At 42.6% G+C, this 20835-nt stretch overlaps 1 protein-coding gene across 3 annotated transcripts in view; it reads right to left on the reverse strand.

The window, feature by feature from the left end:
- Nucleotides 1–19249, reverse strand: part of LOC118390979 (galactosylgalactosylxylosylprotein 3-beta-glucuronosyltransferase 1-like) — a 51983-nt gene extending 32734 nt beyond the window's left edge. Inside the window, exon 1 of one of the 3 annotated variants that reach the window (XM_035781864.2) lies at nt 18823–19249. The gene's annotated coding sequence lies outside the window, so the exon portion shown is untranslated. The remainder of the gene's footprint in view (nt 1–18822) is intronic. The other 2 variants (XM_035781865.2, XM_052457730.1) reach the window with 2 other exon arrangements.
- Nucleotides 19250–20835: the final 1586 nt, after the last annotated feature.

Genomic DNA, 20835 nt, shown 5'->3' on the forward strand with positions numbered 1-20835 from the left:
CCTTTTCAGTTCTGCCCACAAATATTCTATAGGATTGAGGTCAGGGCTTTGTGATAGCCACTCCAATACCTTGACTTTGTTGTCCTTAAGCCCGTTTGCCACAACTTTGGAAGCATGTTTGGGGGTCATTGTCCATTTGGAAGACCCATTTGCGACCAAGCTTTAACTTCCTGACTGATGTCTTGAGATGTTGCTTCAATATATCCAAATAATTTCCCCTCCCCATGATGCCATCTATTTTGTAAAGTGCACCAGTCCCTCCTGCAGTACCCCAACAACGTGATGCTGCCTGCCCCGTGCTTCACAGTTGGGATGGCCTCCCCCTTTTTCCTCCAAACATAACGATTGTCATTATGGCCAAACAGTTCTATTTTTGTTTCATCAGACCAGAGGAAATTTCTCCAAAAAGTATGATTTTTGTCCCCATGTGCAGTTGCAAACCGTAGTCTGGCTGTTTTATGGCGGTTTTGGAGCAGTAGCTTCTTCCTTGCTGTGCAGGGAAGGACTCGATGTCGATATAGGACTCGTTTTACTGTGGCTATAGATACTTTTGTACCTGTTTCCTCTAGCATCTTCACAAGGTCCTTTGCTGTTGTTCTAGGATTGATTTGCACCGCTTACACCAAAGTACGTTCCTCTCTAGGAGACAGAACACGTCTCCTTCCTGAGAGGTATGACGGCTGTGTGGTCCCATGGTGTTTATACTTGCGTACTATTGTTTGTACAGATAAACATGGTACTTTCAGGCATTTGGAAATTGATCCCAAGCATGAACCAGACTTGTGGAAGTCTACAATTTTTTTTCTGAGGTCTTGGTTGATTTCTTATATTTTCCCATGATGTCAAGCAAAGAGGCACTGAGTTTGAAGGTAAAGGCCTTGAAATACATCAGAAGCTTCTAAAGCCATTACATAATTTTCAGGAATTTTCCAAGCTGGTTAAAGGCACAGTCAACTTAGTGTATGTAAACTTCTGACCTCCTGGAATTGTGATACAGTGAATTCTAAGTTAAATACTCTGTTTGTAAACAATTGTTGGAAAAATTACTTGTGTCATGCACAATGTAGATCCTAACTGACTTGCCAAAAGTATAGTTTGTTATCAAGAAATTTATGGAGTGGTTGAAAAACAAGTTTTAATGACTCCAACCTAAGTGTTTGTAAACTTCCGACCTCAACTGTATATTTAACACACACACACACACACACACACACACACACACACACACACACACACACACACACACACACACACACACACACACACACACACACAGTGCATTCGGAAAGCATTCAGACCCCTTCCCCTTTTCCACATTTTGTTATATTACAGCCTTATTATAAATGTATTAAATAAAAAATCATCAATCTACACACAATACCCCATAATAACAAAGCAAAAACAGGTTCGCTTTGTCATTATTTACATACGTTTTCAGACCCTTTACTATGAGACCTGAAATTGAGCTCAGGTGCATTCTGTTTCCATTGATCATCCTTGAGATGTTTCGACAACTTGCTTAGAGTCCACCTGTAGAAAATTAAATTGATTGGACATGATTTGGAAAGGCACACACCTGTCTACATAAGGTCCCACAGTTGACAATGCATGTCAGAGCAAAAACCAAGCCATGAGGTCAAAGGAATTGTCCATAGATCTCAGAGACAGGATTGTGTCAAAAAGGTCCCCAAGGACACAGTGCCCCCCATCATTCTTAAATGAAATAAGTTTGGAAACACCAAGAGTCTTCCTACAGCTGTCTGCCCGGCCAAACTGAGCAATCGGGGTAGAAGGGCCTTCTTCAGGGAGGTGAATCAGGCCTTTTTGGTAGAGTGGCCAGATAGAAGCCACTCCTCAGTAAAAGTCACATGACAGCCCGCTTGGAGTTTGCCAAAAGATTGAACAAGATTGAACTTGTTTGCCTGAAATCCAAGCATCAGAACAGCTTATATATAGAAAATATCCACACACTGAGACACACTGTTCTTTATCTGGCTTTGGCACACTGGCAATGGTGTTTGTTCTTTTAACGCAACGTAACGTAATCAATTGTGTAGTCTAGAGCGATTTTCTAGGTTAGCTAGCCAGCTATTGTCGTTCTTTTAACGCAACGTAACGTAATCAACACTGCTAGCTAGCCAGCTAGCCCCCGAATAGCAGCACTGTAGAAACTATTACACTCAACGGAACGACTTGATTAGTGTAGTGTCAACAACGCAGCCACTGCCAGCTAGCCTACAAAGTCAACAATGCAGCCACTGCCAGCTAGCCTACTTCAGCAGTACTGTATCATTTTAATCATTTTAGTCAATTAGATTCTTGCTACGTAAGCTTAACTTTCTGAACATTCGAGACGTGTAGTCCACTTGTCATTCCAATCTCCTTTGCATTAGCGTAGCCTCTTCTGTAGCCTGTCAACTATGTGTCTGTCTATCCCTGTTCTCTCCTCTCTGCACAGACCATACAAACGCTCCACACCGCGTGGCCGCGGCCACCCTAATCTGGTGGTCCCAGCGCGCACGACCCACGTGGAGTTCCAGGTCTCCGGTAGCCTCTGGAACTGCCGATCTGCGGCCAACAAGGCAGAGTTCATCTCAGCCTATGCCTCCCTCCAGTCCCTCGACTTCTTGGCACTGACGGAAACATGGATCACCACAGATAACACTGCCACTCCTACTGCTCTCTCTTCGTCCGCCCACGTGTTCTCGCACACCCCGAGAGCTTCTGGTCAGCGGGGTGGTGGCACCGGGATCCTCATCTCTCCCAAGTGGTCATTCTCTCTTTCTCCCTTACCCATCTGTCTATCGCCTCCTTTGAATTCCATGCTGTCACAGTTACCAGCCCTTTCAAGCTTAACATCCTTATCATTTATCGCCCTCCAGGTTCCTCGGAGAGTTCATCAATGAGCTTGATGCCTTGATAAGCTCCTTTCCTGAGGACGGCTCACCTCTCACAGTTCTGGGCGGCTTTAACCTCCCCACGTCTACCTTTGACTCATTCCTCTCTGCCTCCTTCTTTCCACTCCTCTCCTCTTTTGACCTCACCCTCTCACCTTCCCCCCTACTCACAAGGCAGGCAATACGCTCGACCTCATCTTTACTAGATGCTGTTCTTCCACTAACCTCATTGCAACTCCCCTCCAAGTCTCCGACCACTACCTTGTATCCTTTTCCCTCTCGCTCTCATCCAACACTTCCCACACTGCCCCTACTCGGATGGTATCGCGCCGTCCCAACCTTCGCTCTCTCTCCCCGCTACTCTCTCCTCTTCCATCCTATCATCTCTTCCCTCTGCTCAAACCTTCTCCAACCTATCTCCTGATTCTGCCTCCTCAACCCTCCTCTCCTCCCTTTCTGCATCCTTTGACTCTCTATGCCCCCTATCCTCCAGGCCGGCTCGGTCCTCCCCTCCCGCTCCGTGGCTCGACGACTCATTGCGAGCTCACAGAACAGGGCTCCGGGCAGCCGAGCGGAAATGGAGGAAAACTCGCCTCCCTGCGGACCTGGCATCCTTTCGCTCCCTCCTCTCTACATTTTCCTCTTCTGTCTCTGCTGCTAAAGCCACTTTCTACCACTCTAAACTCCAAGCTTCTGCCTCTAACCCTAGGAAGCTCTTTGCCACCTTCTCCTCCCTCCTGAATCCTCCTCCCCCTCCCCCTCCTCCCTCTCTGCAGATGACTTCGTCAAACATTTTGAAAAGAAGGTCGACGACATCCGATCCTCGTTTGCTAAGTCAAACGACACCGCTGGTTCTGCTCACACTGCCCTACCCTGTGCTCTGACCTCTTTCTCCCTCTCTCTCTCCAGATGAAATCTCGCGTCTTTGACGGCCGGCCGCCCAACAACCTGCCCGCTTGACCCTATCCCCTCCTCTCTTCTCCAGACCATTTCCGGAGACCTTCTCCCCTACCTCACCTCGCTCATCAACTCATCCCTGACCGCTGGCTACGTCCCTTCCGTCTTCAAGAGAGCGAGAGTTGCACCCCTTCTGAAAAAACCTACACTCGATCCCTCCGATGTCAACAACTACAGACCAGTATCCCTTCTTTCTTTTCTCTCCAAAACTCTTGAACGTGCCGTCCTTGGCCAGCTCTCCCGCTATCTCTCTCAGAATGACCTTCTTGATCCAAATCAGTCAGGTTTCAAGACTAGTCATTCAACCGAGACTGCTCTTCTCTGTATCACGGAGGCGCTCCGCACCGCTAAAGCTAACTCTCTCTCCTCTGCTCTCATCATTCTAGACCTATCGGCTGCCTTCGATACTGTGAACCATCAGATCCTCCTCTCCACCCTCTCCGAGTTGGGCATCTCCGGCGCGGCCCACGCTTGGATTGCGTCCTACCTGACAGGTCGCTCCTACCAGGTGGCGTGGCGAGAATCTGTCTCCTCACCACGCACTCTCACCACTGGTGTCCCCCAGGGCTCTGTTCTAGGCCCTCTCCTATTCTCGCTATACACCAAGTCACTTGGCTCTGTCATAACCTCACATGGTCTCTCCTATCATTGCTATGCAGACGACACACAATTAATCTTCTCCTTTCCCCCTTCTGATGACCAGGTGACGAATCGCATCTCTGCATGTCTGGCAGACATATCAGTGTGGATGACGGATCACCACCTCAAGCTGAACCTCGGCAAGACGGAGCTGCTCTTCCTCCCGGGAAGGACTGCCCGTTCCATGATCTCGCCATCACGGTTGACAACTCCACTGTGTCCTCCTCCCAGAGCGCTAAGAACCTTGGCGTGATCCTGGACAACACCCTGTCGTTCTCAACTAACATCAAGGTGGTGGCCCGTTCCTGTAGGTTCATGCTCTACAACATCCGCAGAGTACGACCCTGCCTCACACAGGAAGCGGCGCAGGTCCTAATCCAGGCACTTGTCATCTCCCGTCTGGACTACTGCAACTCGCTGTTGGCTGGGCTCCCTGCCTGTGCCATTAAACCCCTACAACTCATCCAGAACGCCGCAGCCCGTCTGGTGTTCAACCTTCCCAAGTTCTCTCACGTCACCCCGCTCCTCCGCTCTCTCCACTGGCTTCCAGTTGAAGCTTGCATCCACTACAAGACCATGGTGCTTGCCTACGGAGCTGTGAGGGGAACGGCACCTCAGTACCTCCAGGCTCTGATCAGGCCCTACACCCAAACAAGGGCACTGCGTTCATCCACCTCTGGCCTGCTCGCCTCCCTACCACTGAGGAAGTACAGTTCCCGCTCAGCCCAGTCAAAACTGTTCGCTGCTCTGGCCCCCCAATGGTGGAACACACTCCCTCACGACGCCAGGACAGCGGAGTCAATCACCACCTTCTGGAGACACCTGAAACCCCACCTCTTTAAGGAATACCTAGGATAGGATAAGTAATCCTTCTCACCCCCCCCCCCTTTTAAGATTTAGATGCACTATTGTAAAGTGACTGTTCCACTGGATGTCATAAGGTGAATGCACCAATTTGTAAGTCGCTCTGGATAAGAGCGTCTGCTAAATGACTTAAATGTAAATGTAAATGATGGGCTGTGGAAGTTCAGACTCTTTGTGCTTGTGGTGGCATGGTGTTGTCCTGTCTGCGGTGTACGCACAGCTGGATAAGACTCTACCGGAAGTGATGTAGGGCTTGTTGACCTTACCCTCTTAACTACCAACTGTTTGGACCAGTACATTTGCTGGTATTGCCGTCTCCTGGAATGACATGTTTACAGTGATACCATTTGACACTTTTTGTGGAAGGGCAGCATACCTTTGTATTGTTTAGAGACAATATTGGGAACTGCTTTTGAGAGGAAAGATAAGTCAACGTGAATGGGCTGGGGGGCTGCAGAAGATGTGAAAAGTCCAAGGAGGGCAGTTCAAATACATTTTTATTGGTCACATACACATGGTTAGCAGATGTTAATGCGAGTGTAGTGAAATGCTTGTACTTCTAGTTCCGACAGTGCAGTAATATTTAACAAGTAATCTAACAATTTCACAACAACTACAGTGGAGCAAAAAGGTATTTAGTCAGCCACCAATTGTGCAAGTTCACCCACTTAAAAAGATGAGAGAGAAAATCACATTGTAGGATTTTTAATTAATTTATTTGCAAATTATGGTGGAAAATAAGTATTTGGTCAATAACAAAAGTTTATCTCAATACTTTATTATATACCCTTTGTTGGCAATGACAGAAGTCAAACGTTTTCTGTAAGTCTTCACAAGGTTTTCACACACTGTTGCTGGTATTTTGGCCCATTCCTCCATGCAGATCTCCTCTAGAGCAGTGATGTTTTGGGGCTGTTGCTGGGCAACACGGACTTTCAACTCCCTCCAAAGATTTTCTATGAGGTTGAGATCTGGAGACTGGCTAGGCCACTCCAGGACCTTGAAATGCTTCTTACGAAGCCACTCCTTCGTTGCCCTGGCGGTGTGTTTGGGATAATATAAATAATAATAATAATATATCATTGTCATGCTGAAAGACCCAGCCACGTTTAATCTTCAATGCCCTTGCTGATGGTAGGCTTTGTTACTTTGGTCCCAGCTCTCTGCAGGTCATTCACTAGGTCCCCCCGTGTGGTTCTGGGATTTTTGCTCACCGTTCTTGTGATCATTTTGACCCTACGGGGTGAGGTCTTGCGTGGAGCCCCAGATCGAGGGAGATAATAATAATTGCTCCCACAGTTGATTTCTTCAAACCAAGCTGCTTACCTATTGCAGATTCAGTCTTCACAGCCTGCTGCAGGTCTACAATTTTGTTTCTGGTTTCCTTTGACAGCTCTTTGGTCTTGGCCATAGTGGAGTTTGGAGTGGGACTGTTTGAGGTTGTGGACAGCTGTCTTTTATACTGATAACAAGTTCAAACAGGTGCTATTAATACAGGTAACGAGTGGAGGACAGAGGAGCCTCTGAAAGAAGAATTTATAGGTCTGTGACAGCCAGAAATCGTGCTTGTTTGAGAGAGTGAGTTAGCTAAATTGACAATTCCATTTTTAGTAACAGTGTTTTCCAGACAAGGGTGGAATAGATGGCTACCAGATAGAGCCACTCTTCTTTGCTAAAGTTAGCATACTTACGTTAGCAAACTTTAGTCAAAAATATAACAAACAAAGATGTTTACTCTGCAGATGATTACTAGTTGTCTAGCAGTGACTACCACGGCATAGGCTAAATTGATTGTGTGTATCCAAAAGTTAGCTGGCTGGCGATATGATTTATATAGTCCAGCTACGGTAAAATGCTAGCTAATGTTACGCTACCTCTAATCGAGAATCTTCTGTTTTGTTGTGAAGGCAAAACGCATCACTTCCCAGATGTCGTCTTTGTATTCCCCTTCAGTTCAGTCTGAAAATCCCTCTGATAGTCTTTGGTCACTGTAAGCATCATTCTTGATAGCCTCAAGCCACTGGCTGCATCGGGGTAAATCTCTGGTAGGTAGAACGGTTAAAGATTGTTTGTAATTAGCATAGCCAGACACAGAACACCACACGGGCATGATGACAAAACATGTTGGCCTAGAGAAGATCTGAGATTACTACATGTTGGTGGTTTAAAGTAACCAATACACAGGAAGTAGAACCTTCAAAAATGTTGTCATTTGTATGTTTATGAATAAATTGTAATGTTGTTAATATAGTAATGGTTATATGCTGAAGAGCCAGTGTGAACATCCCCTTTAACTTCTTTGAGGTATTTTCTGAACAGGTTCTCACTTGGTTTATCCAGTTGTCAGTTCAACCACAGCGTTTACGCATTAATTTGTGGCACCCTGATAAAAATATAACAGTTGCAACTCAGCAGCAGAAAAAATAATATTCTTGTAGCTAGGTACAGTGCTTGTATCTTGTGGTTTGCGTGTCTTTATCCAGAGGGAATACGAAAGCTATAGCTAGTTCAAATTATAAACTTTTCTACTAACCTTTTAAAAGTTGACGGTGCAAAAATCTTGCCAATCCATTCATTATTCTACTAACTATGACTAAGTGTGACACATGTTTTCCATAATGTACGTTTCATGTATGTACACTATATATACAAAAGTATGTGGTCACCCCTTCAAATTAGTGGATTTGGCTATTTTAGCTACACCCGTTGCTGACAGGTGTATAAAATCGACCACACAGCCATGAAATCTCCATACACAAACATTGGCAGTAGAATGGTCTGATTGAAGAGCTCGGTGACTTTCAACGTGGCATTGTCATAGAATGCCACCTTTCCAACAAGTCAGTTCATAAAATGTCTGCCCTGCTAGAGCTGCCACGGTCAACTGTAAGTGCTGTTATTGTGAAGTGGAAACGTCTATGAGCGACAACAGCTCAGCCACGAAGAGGTAGGGCACAGAACGTGACCCCTGAGGGCTGAAGCGCGTAGAGTGTAAAAATCGTCTGTCATCGGTTGCAACACTCACTATCGCTACATATTCGTTGCCAATCCCACAAGCTCCAGGTCATCTATAAGTATTTGCTAGGTAAAGCTCCGCCTTATCTCAGCTCACTGGTCTCCATAGCAACACCCACCCGTAGCACGCGCTCCAGCATTTATATTTCACTGGTCATCCCCAAAGCCAACACCTCTTTGGCCGCCTTTCCTTCCAGTTCTCTGCTGCCAATGACTGGAACGAATTGCTAAAGTTGAAGACTTATATCTCCCTCACTAACTTTAAGTGTCAGCTGTCAGAGCAGCTTACTGCAGCTGAACACAGCCCACCTGTAAATAGCCCATCCAACCAACTACCTACCTCATCCCCATATTTGCTTTTGTTTTTCTGCTCTTTTGCACACTAGTAATTCTACTTGCACATCCTCATCTGCACATATATCACCCGGGTGTAATTTGCTAAATTGTAATTACTTCGCCACTATTGGCATTTTTACTGTCTTACCTCCTTACTTCATTTGCACACACTGTATACAGATTTTTCTAATGTGTTATTGACTGTACGTTTGTTTATCCCATGTGTAACTGTGTTGTTTTTGTCGCACTGCTTTGCTTTATCTTGGCCAGGTTGCAGTTGTAAATGAGAACTTGTTCTCAACTGGCCTGGTTAAATAAAGGTGAAATGAATAAAAATAAAACTTTTTTTTTTAAATACCAAGTTCCAAACTGCCTTCGGAAGCAACGTCAGTACAATAACTGTTCGTCGGGAGCTTCATGAAATGGGTTTCCATGGCCGAGCAGCCACACACAAGCCTAAGATCAACATGCGCAATGCCAATCGTCAGCTGGAGTGGTGTAAAGCTCGCAGCCATTGGATTCTGGGGCAGTGGAAACACGTGCTTTGAAGTGATAAATCACGCTTCACAATCTGGTGAATCTGGGTGTGGCGGATGCCAGGAGATTGCTACCTGCTCCAATGCATAGTGCCAACTTTAAAGTTTGGTGGAGGAGGAATAATGGTCTGTGGCTGGTTTTCATGGTTCGGGCTAAGCCTCTTAGTTCCACTGAAGGGAAATCTTGATGCTACAGTATGCAATGACATTCTAGACTATTCTGTGCTTCCAACTTTGTGGCTACAGTTTGGGGAAGGCTGTTTCAGCATGACAATGCCCCCATGCACTAAGCAAGGTACAGAAATGGTTTGTTGAGATCGTATACATTGACTTACCAATTCATGTATACTGAACAAAAATATTAACGCAACATGTGAAGCGTTGGTCCCATGTTTCATGAGCTGGAATAAAAGATCCCAGAAATGTTCCAAATGCACAAAAAGCTTATTTCTCTCAAATTGTGTGCACAAATTTGTTTACATCCCTGTTAGTGAGCATTTTTCATTTGCCAAGATAATTAATTCACCTGAGAGGTGTGGCATATCAAGAAGCTGATTAAACAGCTTGATCATTACACAGGTGCACCTTGTGCTGTGGGCAGTAAAAGACCACTCTAATATGTGCACAAGACACACAACACAATGTCACAGATGTCTCAAGTTTTGAGGGAGCGTGCAATTTGAATGCTGACTGCAGGAATGTCCATCAGATCTGTTGCCAAATAATTGAATGTTAAATTATCTAAACTAAATTGCCTCTAAAGTCGTTTTAGATAATTATTTGGCAGTACATCTAACCGGTCTTACAACCGCAGACCACGTGAAACCACGCTAGCCCAGGGCCTCCACATCCGGCTTCTTCACTTGCTGGATCGTCTGAGACCAGCCATCCGGACAGATGATGAAACTGTGGGTTTGCACATCCAAAGAATCTAATTTGTGTCTCAGGGAAGCTCACCACAATCTTAGAAAGCAAGATGCTATCTGTAACCTAAAAGGGTTCCTCTGCTGGAACCCTTTTAGGTTCCATATAGAACCCTTTCAGTTCCAGGTAGAACCCTTTTCACAGAAGGTTCTACCTGGACCCAAAAAGGGTTATCCTATGGGGACAGTCAAATAACCCTTTTGGAACCTTTTTTTTCTAAGAGTGCAGGGTCTTAACCTGACTGAAGTTCGGAGTTGTAACCAACTTCAGTGTGCAAATGCTCACCTTCGATGGCCACTGGCATACTGGAGAAGTGTGCTCTTCACGGATGAATCCCGGTTTCAACTATACTTGGCAAATGGCAGACAGTGTGTATAGCGTTGTGTGGGTGAGCGGTTTGCTGATAGTGACGTTGTGAATAGAGTGCCTCATGGTGGCGGTGTTTAAAAAAATAAATAATAGAACCTTTATTTAACTAGGCAAGTCAGTTTTGAACAAATTATTATTTACAAATGATGGCCTACTCCGGCCAAATCCGGACAACGCTGGGCCAATTGTGCGCTGCCATATGGGACTCCCAATCATGGTCGGATGTGATACAGCCTGGATTATGCTTACGGTATGGGCAGGCATAAGCTATGGACAACGAACACAATTTCATTTTATCGATGGACATTTGAATGCACAGAGAAACTGTGACAAAATCCTGAGGCCCATTGTTGTGCCATTCATCCGTCGCCATCACCTCATGTTTCAGCATGATAATGTGCGGCTCCATGTCGCAAGGATCTGTACACAATTCCTGGAAGTAAAAAATGTCCCAGTTCTTCCATGGCCTGCATACTCACCAGACATTTCACACATTGAGCATGTTTGGGATGCTCTGGATCGACAGAGTGTTCCAGTTCCTGCATACAGTATATTCAGTAACTTTGCACAGACATTGAAGAGGAGTGGGACAATATTCCACAGGCCACAATCAACAGCCTGATCAACTCTATGCAAAGGAGATGTATCACGCTGCATGAGGTAAATGGTGGTCACAGCAGATACTGACTGGTTTTTTGATCCATTCCACTACATTTATTTTGAACGTACTGTATCTGTGACCAGTCATGTGAAATCCATAGATCAGTGCCTAATTAATGTATTTCAAGTGACTGATTTCCTTATATGAACTGTAGCTCAGTAAAATCTTTCAAATTGTTGCATATTGTGTTTATATTTTTGTTTAGTGTATATCAAGTGCCGTGGAGGGCACAATCTTACAATGTTGCAGTTCAGAAAGGAGAGTTTTACCATCTATGGCAAAAGCCAGGGCCTCTGATGGAGACTGTAGAAATGTCATCAACGCATGCTTCAGTATTCCCCCTTCTCTCTAGGAGAATTTGTGTACCCAGGTTCCATAGGCATATCAAAAGGATCCCAGCATGGTTAGTAATGGAGATGACCAATGTAGACAAAGACAAGTGCCTTAGCAGAATGCAATCTAAAGCTTGTGTGGTCCAGAGAAGAGAACTCTACCATCTATGGCAAAAGCCTGGGCTCCTGAAAGGGACAATAGAATTCTCCCCAACGCGTGTTACAATAGCAAAATAAATATAAATAAATAAATATACACAGTATGTAAAAACCAGCTCCTACCTTGACAGAGACTGAACATCTCAAAAACAAAAGCAGATACTGTAGCTTGCTATGGCCCACCACCTATTATTTAGCATATCAAAATCCTGATATGGACCTCAGACAAGAGCATATGCATTATATTTGCTGAGAAAATATACAGTGCATTTGGTAATTATTTAGACCCCTTGACTTTTTCCTGATTTTGTTACATTACAACCTTATTCTAAAATGGATTAAATAAAATGTTTTTGCCTCATCTAAACACAATAAACACAATACCCCATCATGTCAAAGCATAAACTTTAAAAACATATTTTTTTACAAATGTATTACAAATAAAAAATTGAAATATCACATTTACATAAGTATTCAGACCCTTTACTCGGTACTTTGTTGAAGCACCTTGGGCAGTGATTATAGCCTCAAGTCTTCTTGGGTATGAATCAACAAGCTGTATTTGGAGAGTTTCTCCCATTCTTCTCTATAGATCCTCTCAAGCTCTGTCAGGTTTAATGGGGAGTGTCGCTGCATAGCTATTTTCAGGTCTCTCCAGAGATGTTAGATCGATTTCAAGTCCGGGCTCTAGCTGGGCCACTCAAGGACATTTAGAGACTGGTCCCGAAGCCATTCATGCATTGTCTTGGCTGTGTGCTTGGGGTCGTTGTCCTGTTGGAAGGTGAACCTTCATTCCAGTCAGAGGTCCTGGGCGCTCTGGAGCAGGTTTCATCAAGGATCTCTCTGTACTTTGCTCCGTTCATCTTTCCTTCGATCCTGACTAGTTTACCAGTTCCTGCCACTGAAAAACATCCCCACAGCATGAGGCTGTCACCCCCATGCTTCACTGTAGGGATGGTGCCAGGTTTCCTCCAGACGTTATGCTTGGCATTCAGGCCAAAGCGTTCAATCATGGTTTTATCAGAACAGAGAATCTTGTCTCTCATGGTCAGCGTCATTTAGGTGCCTTTTGGCAAACTCCAAGCAGGCTGTCAAGTGCCTTTTACTGAGGAGTGAATTCCTTCTGGCCACTCTACCATAAAGTGCTGCAGAGATGGTTGCCCTTCTGGAAGGTACTCCCATCTCTACAGAGGAACTCTGGAGCTTTCTCAGAGTGACCATCAGGTTCTTGGTCACCTCCTGACCAAGGCCCTTCTCCCCGATATCTTCGTTTTGCCGGGCGGCCAGCTCTAGGAAGAGTTGGGGACCTTCAAACGCTCTACGGACAATTCCTTCAACCTCATGGGTTGGTTTTTGCTCTGACATTCATTGAGAACTGTGGGACCTTATATAGACAGGTGTGTGCCTTTCCAAATCATGTCCAATCAATTTAATTTCTACAGGTGGACTCCAATCTAGTTGTAGAAACATCTCAAGGATGATCAATGGAAACCTGAGCTCAATTTTGAGTCTCATAGCAAAGGGTCTGAATACTTATGTAAATAAGGTATTTATGTTTTTTATCTCTAATAAATTTGCCCAGATTTCTAAAAACCTCTTTTCCCTTTGTCATTATGGGGTACTGTGTGTAGATTGATGAGGGGAAAAAGGCTGTAATGTAACGAATACTTTCCGAATGCACTGTACTACTGGCAGTATTTGTCAACAAAGAGAAAATGGGATATCCATATAGTCCTATCTCATAATAGCCAATTAGTCCATATCTGGTCATACCATGTCTGTTATCTGGAGGGAATCCAAAAATGATATGTGCATGAAAGAAAAATATGGATTTCATATTTGTCAAATTATTGAGCATGTACTGAAAACTCAGAAATGCAGCAGAAATTGTCCTTATTTTCAGCATATCAAAAAACATATCAAGATTTGGATATGGACCTTAGCCAAGAGATGCATATCTGGACTCAATATAGCTTCCTATCTTGAAGGTGCTGAGAAAACACAGATATGCTACATATACAGTCAGTATTTGTCAACATGAAGAGAGAAAATAGGATGTCACATATCTCAGGATATTGAATGAGTCCATTTCCGGCCGTAGAAAATGCTCGTGTGATATTAGTAATCCCAATATCATATACAGTGCCTTCAGAAAATATTCACACCCTTTTACTTTTTCCACATTGTGTTGTGTTACAGCCAGAATTTAAAATGGATTACATTGACATTTTGTGTTACTGATCTACACACATGTGATGTCAAAGTGTCATTTAGTTTGTAGCAATTAAAAAGCTGAAAAGTATTCAACCATCCTGTTAGGGCAAGCCTAAATAAGTTCAGGAGTAAAAATATGTTTCACAAATCACATAATAAGTTACATGGACTCAGTCTGTGTGCATTAATAGTGTTTAGCATAATTCTTGAATGACTACCCTGTCTCTGTACCCCACATACAGTGCCTTGTGACAGTATTCGGCCCCCTTGAACTTTGCGACCTTTTGCCACATTTCAGGCTTCAAACATAAAGATATAAAACTCTACTTTTTTGTGAAGAATCAACAACAAGTGGGACACAATCATGAAGTGGAGCGACATTACTTCGATATTTCAAACTTTTTTAACAAATCAAAAACGGAAAAATTGGGCGTGCAAAATTATTCAGCCCCATTAAGTTAATACTTTGTAGCGCCACCTTTTGCTGCGATTACAGCTGTAAGTCGCTTGGGGTATGTCTCTATCAGTTTTGCACATCGAGAGACTGAATGTTTTTCCCCATTCCTCCTTGCAAAACAGCTCGAGCTCAGTGAGGTTGGATGGAGAGCATTTGTGAACAGCAGTTTTCAGTTCTTTCCACCTGGATATGTTTATTTTTGAACCATTCCATTGTAGATTTTGCTTTATGTTTTGGATCATTGTCTTGTTGGAAGACAAATCTCCGTCCCAGTCTCAGGTCTTTTGCAGACTCCATCAGGTTTTCTTCCAGAATGGTCCTGTATTTGGCTCCATCCATCTTCCCATCAATTTTAACCATCTTCCCTGTCCCTGCTGAAGAAAAGCAGGCCCAAACCATGATTCTCCCACCACCATGTTTGACAGTGGGGATGGTGTGTTCAGGGCGATGAGCTGTGTTGCTTTTACGCCAAACATAACGTTTTGCATTGTTGCCAAAAAATTCAATTTTGGTTTCATCTGACCAGAGCACCTTCTTCCACATGTTTGGTGTGTCTCCCAGGTGGCTTGTGGCAAACTTTAAATACACTTTTTATGGATATCTTTAAGAAATGGCTTTCTTCTTGCCACTCTTCCATAAAGGCCAGATTTGTGAAATATATGACTGATTGTTGTCCTATGGACAGAGTCTCCCACCTCAGCTGTAGATCTCTGCAGTTCATCCAGAGTGATCATGGGCCTCTTGGCTGCATCTCTGATCCGTCTTCTCCTTGTATGAGCTGAAGGTTTAGAGGGACGGCCAGGTCTTGGTAGATTTGCAGTGGTCTGATACTCCTTCCATTTCAATATTATCGCTTGCACAGTGCTCCTTGGGATGTTTAAAGCTTGGGAAATCTTTTTGTATCCAAATCCGGCTTTAAACTTCTTCACAACAGTATCTCGGACCTGCCTGGTGTGTTCCTTGTTCTTCATGATGCTCTCTGCGCTTTTAACGGACCTCTGAGACTATCACAGTGCAGGTGCATTTATATGGAGACTTGATTACACACAGGTGGATTGTATTTATCATCATTAGTCATTTAGGTCAACATTGGATCATTCAGAGATCCTCACTGAACTTCTGGAGAGAGAACGCTGCACTGAAAGTAAAGGGGCTGAATAATTTTGCACGCCCAATTTTTCCGTTTTTGATTTGTTAAAAAAGTTTGAAATATCCAATAAATGTCGTTCCACTTCATGATTGTGTCCCACTTGTTGTTGATTCTTCACAAAAAAATACAGTTTTATATCTTTATGTTTGAAGCCTGAAATGTGGCAAAAGGTCGCAAAGTTCAAGGGGGCCGAATACTTTCGCAAGGCACTGTATACAGTTATCTGTAAGGTCTCTCAATTGAGTAGTGCATTTCAAGCAAAGATTCAACCACAAAGACCAGGAAGGTTTTACAATGCATCGCAAAGATGGGCACCGATTGGTAGATGTGTAAAAATAAATAAAAAAGCAGACACTGAATATCCCTTTGAGCATGCTGAAGTTATTAATTCGGCTTTGGATGGTGTATCAATACACCCAGTCAATACAAAGATACAGGTGCCCTTCCTTACTCAGTTGCTGGAGAGGAAGGAAACTGCTCAGGGATTTCACTTTTAAAACCGTTGCAATTTAATGGTTGTGATATGAGAAAACTGAGGATGGATCAACAACATTGTAGTTACTCCACAATACTAACCTAAATGACAAAATGAAAAGTAAGAAGCCTGTACAGAATACAAATATTCTAAAACATGCATCCTGTTTGCAACAAGGCATGTAAGAAATACTGTAAAAAAATTGGCAAAGAAATACAATTTTGGTCCTGAATACAAAGCATTATTTTGACAAATCCAACAACACATCACGGAGTACCTCTCGTCATATTTTCATGCATGGCGGTGGCTGCATCATGTTATGGTTATGCTTGTCATCAGCAAGGACAAGGGAGTTTTTTTGATGATAAAATTAAACAGAATAGAGCTAAGCACAGGTAAAATGCTAGAGGAAAACCTGCTTCAGTCTTCTTTTTAACAGACACTGGGAGACGAATTCACCTTTTAGCAGGATAATAACCTAAAACACATGGCCAAATCTACATTGGAGTTGCTTGCCAAGATGACATTGAATGTCCCTGAGTGGACTAGTTACAGTTTTGACTTACATTGGCTTGAAAATCTATGGCAAAACTTGAAAATGGCTTTCTAGCAACGATCAACAACCAACATGACAGATCTTGAAGAATTATAAACAGAATAATGGGCAAATTATTGTACAATTGTGTGAAAACCTCTTAGAAATGTACACAAAAAGACTCTAATCGCTGCCAAATGTGTTTAATCAAGATATATTAGTGTTTTATTTTCATTAATATGTTAGAATTTTTCTCCGACTTTGACATTACAGAGTATTTTGTGTAGATTGTTGACCAAATATGATAATTAAATCCATTTTAATCCAACTTTGTAACACAACAAAATGTGGAAAAAGTCAAGGGGTGTGAATACATTCTGAAGGCACTGTATGCTATATCTAAAAGACACAGCTGGATTAAGAATTTGTCAGGATTTGGTGCATATCCAGAAAACTTAAAACATGTATTAGAAATTGTTTAGAATATCTTTAGAATATCAAAAACATGTAAAGATGTCCCCTGATATGGACCCTTTTGCACAGTGTAAGTGTTGGGTTACACTTTTAGCCTGCTAGCTAAGTTCATTTGAACAAAACCTTCCATACACATTACCCATTGTAGAAGTGCTCAGAAAGTGACTTTTTGACTTGAATGCCAAAACAATCAAGAGATAAAAGAGCTCAATGTTAACCCATTTTGCATACCATGAGACATCCATGTTTTCATCGCAGAAAAATAGAAACTGTTGAGTTTGATATAATTGAAAAGCTTACAAACAGGGTTGTCTAACCATTTTATAATTTCTGAAAATATAAATGTTTTAATAAAGAGTATCTATTTTCTTTTATCTTCATGCGTGAACTCAGATTTTTTTTCCGATATTCACATATGTTGTAGCTTAGATTCTGTTTTACATCATCTAAGGTTTTGTGTTGTGCCCGCCATCGGTTGAACAATGAAACACAACATGCTCTTGAATGGTTTAGTTAGGAATAAAATAGACATTTCACCTTTCAAATGGTAATAACTTCAGAGTCATTCCCTGGGGGAGAATCTAAGCTCTATTTTACAGGTTAGAATGTCAAGATAACCAAGAACAACATGATTAATAACCCCAAAGCAGATACATTCTGTTGACAACTAACTTCAACAGATTAATCCAAGATCTCTGTTTCCGCATACCTCTGATCAATAAGTAAATATATTGATCAAAGCAAAATTAAATCAGGTTAAATGAAGACTGGTATGGTTTCAAAATGGAGGCCCACTTGTGTACAAAAAGACTTTCGTTTTTTGTATGGTATGTATGAATTTGTGGACAATATACTACGAATTTGCAATAGATATATTATATGTCTTTTTAATTGTTTTGTTTTTTTATCCTAGGGGGAAGATCAGCTTTAATACCAGGCCTGGTTTTCCAGATTTTTCATAGTGTTCTATTGTTTTCAGTGCCTGTTATCACGCCCTGACCATAGAGAGCTGTTTATTCTCTATGTTGGTTGGGTCGGGGTGTGAGTTATCTAGGGGAATTGTATTTCTATGGTGCCTGATATGGTTCACAATCAGAGGCAGCTTTTTATCGTTGTCTCTGATCGGGGATCATATTTAGGTAGCCATTTTCCCATTGTGCTTTGTGGGATCTTGTAGATAGAGTTGCCTGTGAGCATTATTATTAGCTGCACGTTTCGTTTGTTCGTTTTGTTCCATTTTTATAGGAGGGGTTAAAACATGTTAATAACGGTTCTGAGAACATAAGGAAATATTTGATATACCTGAACTGGTATGCCTTCCAGCCCTGGAGTTTTCCCGGATTTGAAAGCTTTAATTGCATCTAAAAGCTCCTCCTCTGTAATTAGGCCTTGACATTAGTGTTTCTGTATAGCTGTTAATTTTACACTATTATTAGCAATAAATCCTTACAATTAACTTCAGGTAGTGAAGATGGAAGAGACTGGAATGAAAATATATGTTTAAAGTACTTTGCTTCCTATTTCAAAATATTATTTGGTGAATCATGGCTCACTCCATAATTTGTAACAAGTTTCTGTAAATTCTACCCTTCTACCATACTAAATGTAACATATCATACGAATTTGAGTGTCACAGATTTACAATTACTATGTTACGTCTTGTCTTTGAGGCCAGGCTGACCCTGCAGACCCATTGGACCATTGCCACAATACTTTGGTCTGCAACATGTCCCTTTGTGACAGCACCAAAATAACACAGAACACACAGAGGAGTTCAACACCTGTACCCCTCTTCACTGCGACTGTTGAAGTTGAGATTAGAACTTACCTTAAGGTTTAATTGTAACTCCAGTTTGACAGCATTTCCCTTGTTGCGTTAAATCCAATTCAGTCTATGAAATAGTTTGCATTTGCTATGTTTCCACGCTCTTTTCCACCTCCAAGACAGACAGATTCAAAGCCTTTTTTCATTTAATTTCATGCCAACATTGTAGCTGACAGTCCCAAAATACACCCGCAAAACATGCTCCTGAGATTCACTCCTTGCTCCAGTTCACAAGCACAGAGATGTGGGAATAGTAGAGAAGGCAGTGGATTCTGTAGTATACATACTCTCTCTTGCTTGTTCTCTCTTCACAGCTATCGCTCTCTCTCCCTCTCTCTTAGCTCTCTCCCTCTCTTGCTTGCTCTCTCTCCCCCCTTTCTCAGCTCTCTCTCAGCTTTCTTGCTTGCTCTCACTCCCCTCTCTTTCTCTCTCTTCCTCCCCTCTTTCTCTCTGCTCTCTCTCCATCTCTCTCAGTGCTGGTGCTAGTGATTAGAATCTGGCAGAGGGAGAGAGAGGCAGACAGCTTGGACGAAGACATCTGTGATTGTGTTTATATGGGAGTCTCTCCTTCGAAGCAATAACCAACCACCACCCCTTGTAGAATGGGTTAGCTGTTGGCATGTACCACTTGCTCACGGAGCAGGGTGGGTAGCCTGGCGAGAGAGAGAAAAAGAGAGAGATTTAAGAGGGTTTTTGTTCCATAAATAATTTCAGAACCACTTGCCTTTATAACATGTGTTAAAACAGTTACATAATATTAATACTTACAATATATCATACAGCAACAAAGAAAGTGACACATGCATTTCATGTATAACATTGAGTAATCCTGTACAGTGGCCATGCATCAAGAGACTCACATGAATTGGGAAAGGTCTCAAGGTATTCAAATATTTTGCATTACCTTCCTTGGGTGGGACCTTAGAGGACCACCAGCAATGTGTCGCAAATTGATCTTTACAAATGATGACAGGCTGTCTGTCAGCGTTCCTGTTGAAGCCAGTCTGAAGTTCTCTGAACATGCCCTACATTTTTGGTATTTTTCATTTATACAGGGAGCGAACAATAAAACCCAGGTCTCTTTTTCAAGTGAACCTGGTAAACAACAAACAAAATGCATATAGATAAAGAAAACACGTACAAGTACATACACCAGTCCAAATAAAACACTATAATTGACTTCTGATGACAGCCATATGTGTCATCAGAAGTCAATTATAAGAACACATACATTCCTCTTTGAACAGGTGTGTCTTGAAGTGATCGAACGGCACTAAGGAGTCCTAATTTTAGAGTATATTCAAATTCATTCCAGGTATGTGGCACGTAAACAATCTAAACACTATTTGAACTAGGTCAGTAGTGACAAAGGGGATTTCAAGAATTAGCCATTCCTGGGAGCGAGTGAGGTATTTCGTACTACTGTATATCAGGAGTGATGTGAGGTCGTATGGTAGTTTCTGCATTGTAAATTAACAGAAGGCGATGCTGTGTTCTCTGTGTTGCCAGGGACCAATTTTTGACACAAATCACAATGATATGTGTGAAAACATGGTCGTACTAAGGGTCAGTAAATGAGAGGAAAGAAACCTCAGACTAATTTGGGTATCGTAATTTACACAATCAGTGTAGCTGTAGACAACATCACAAAACATTGGCTTATCTAAATAGCTTTTGGGGATATCACAATACACTGGGGATAGTCTCTGAAAGCAATGTGCAGGCTATTGAAATTTTAGCAAATGACAGTTCCACGAAGGTGGCATGCTCTATGACTTGAATATTGTATGTTTCTTTTGACAGAGAGCTTCAGTGTTAGAGAATCCCTCTATATGTGGATTGGCTAAGGTTGAACAGCTTGCCTTACCAGGAGCACGACAAGTAGGTCAAAGCTCCCAGGGATCTTGTAAGTGTTTTGGGGGGGCAAACAGACCCACACATCTCCTAGATGTGGCTCTCTAGAGAGGTGATGGGAATATTTAGGCCAAGGCCATACAAATACACAGTGATCTCACT

Source organism: Oncorhynchus keta, chromosome 12 (assembly GCF_023373465.1).
Source record: "Oncorhynchus keta strain PuntledgeMale-10-30-2019 chromosome 12, Oket_V2, whole genome shotgun sequence".
Lineage (NCBI taxonomy): Eukaryota > Metazoa > Chordata > Actinopteri > Salmoniformes > Salmonidae > Oncorhynchus > Oncorhynchus keta.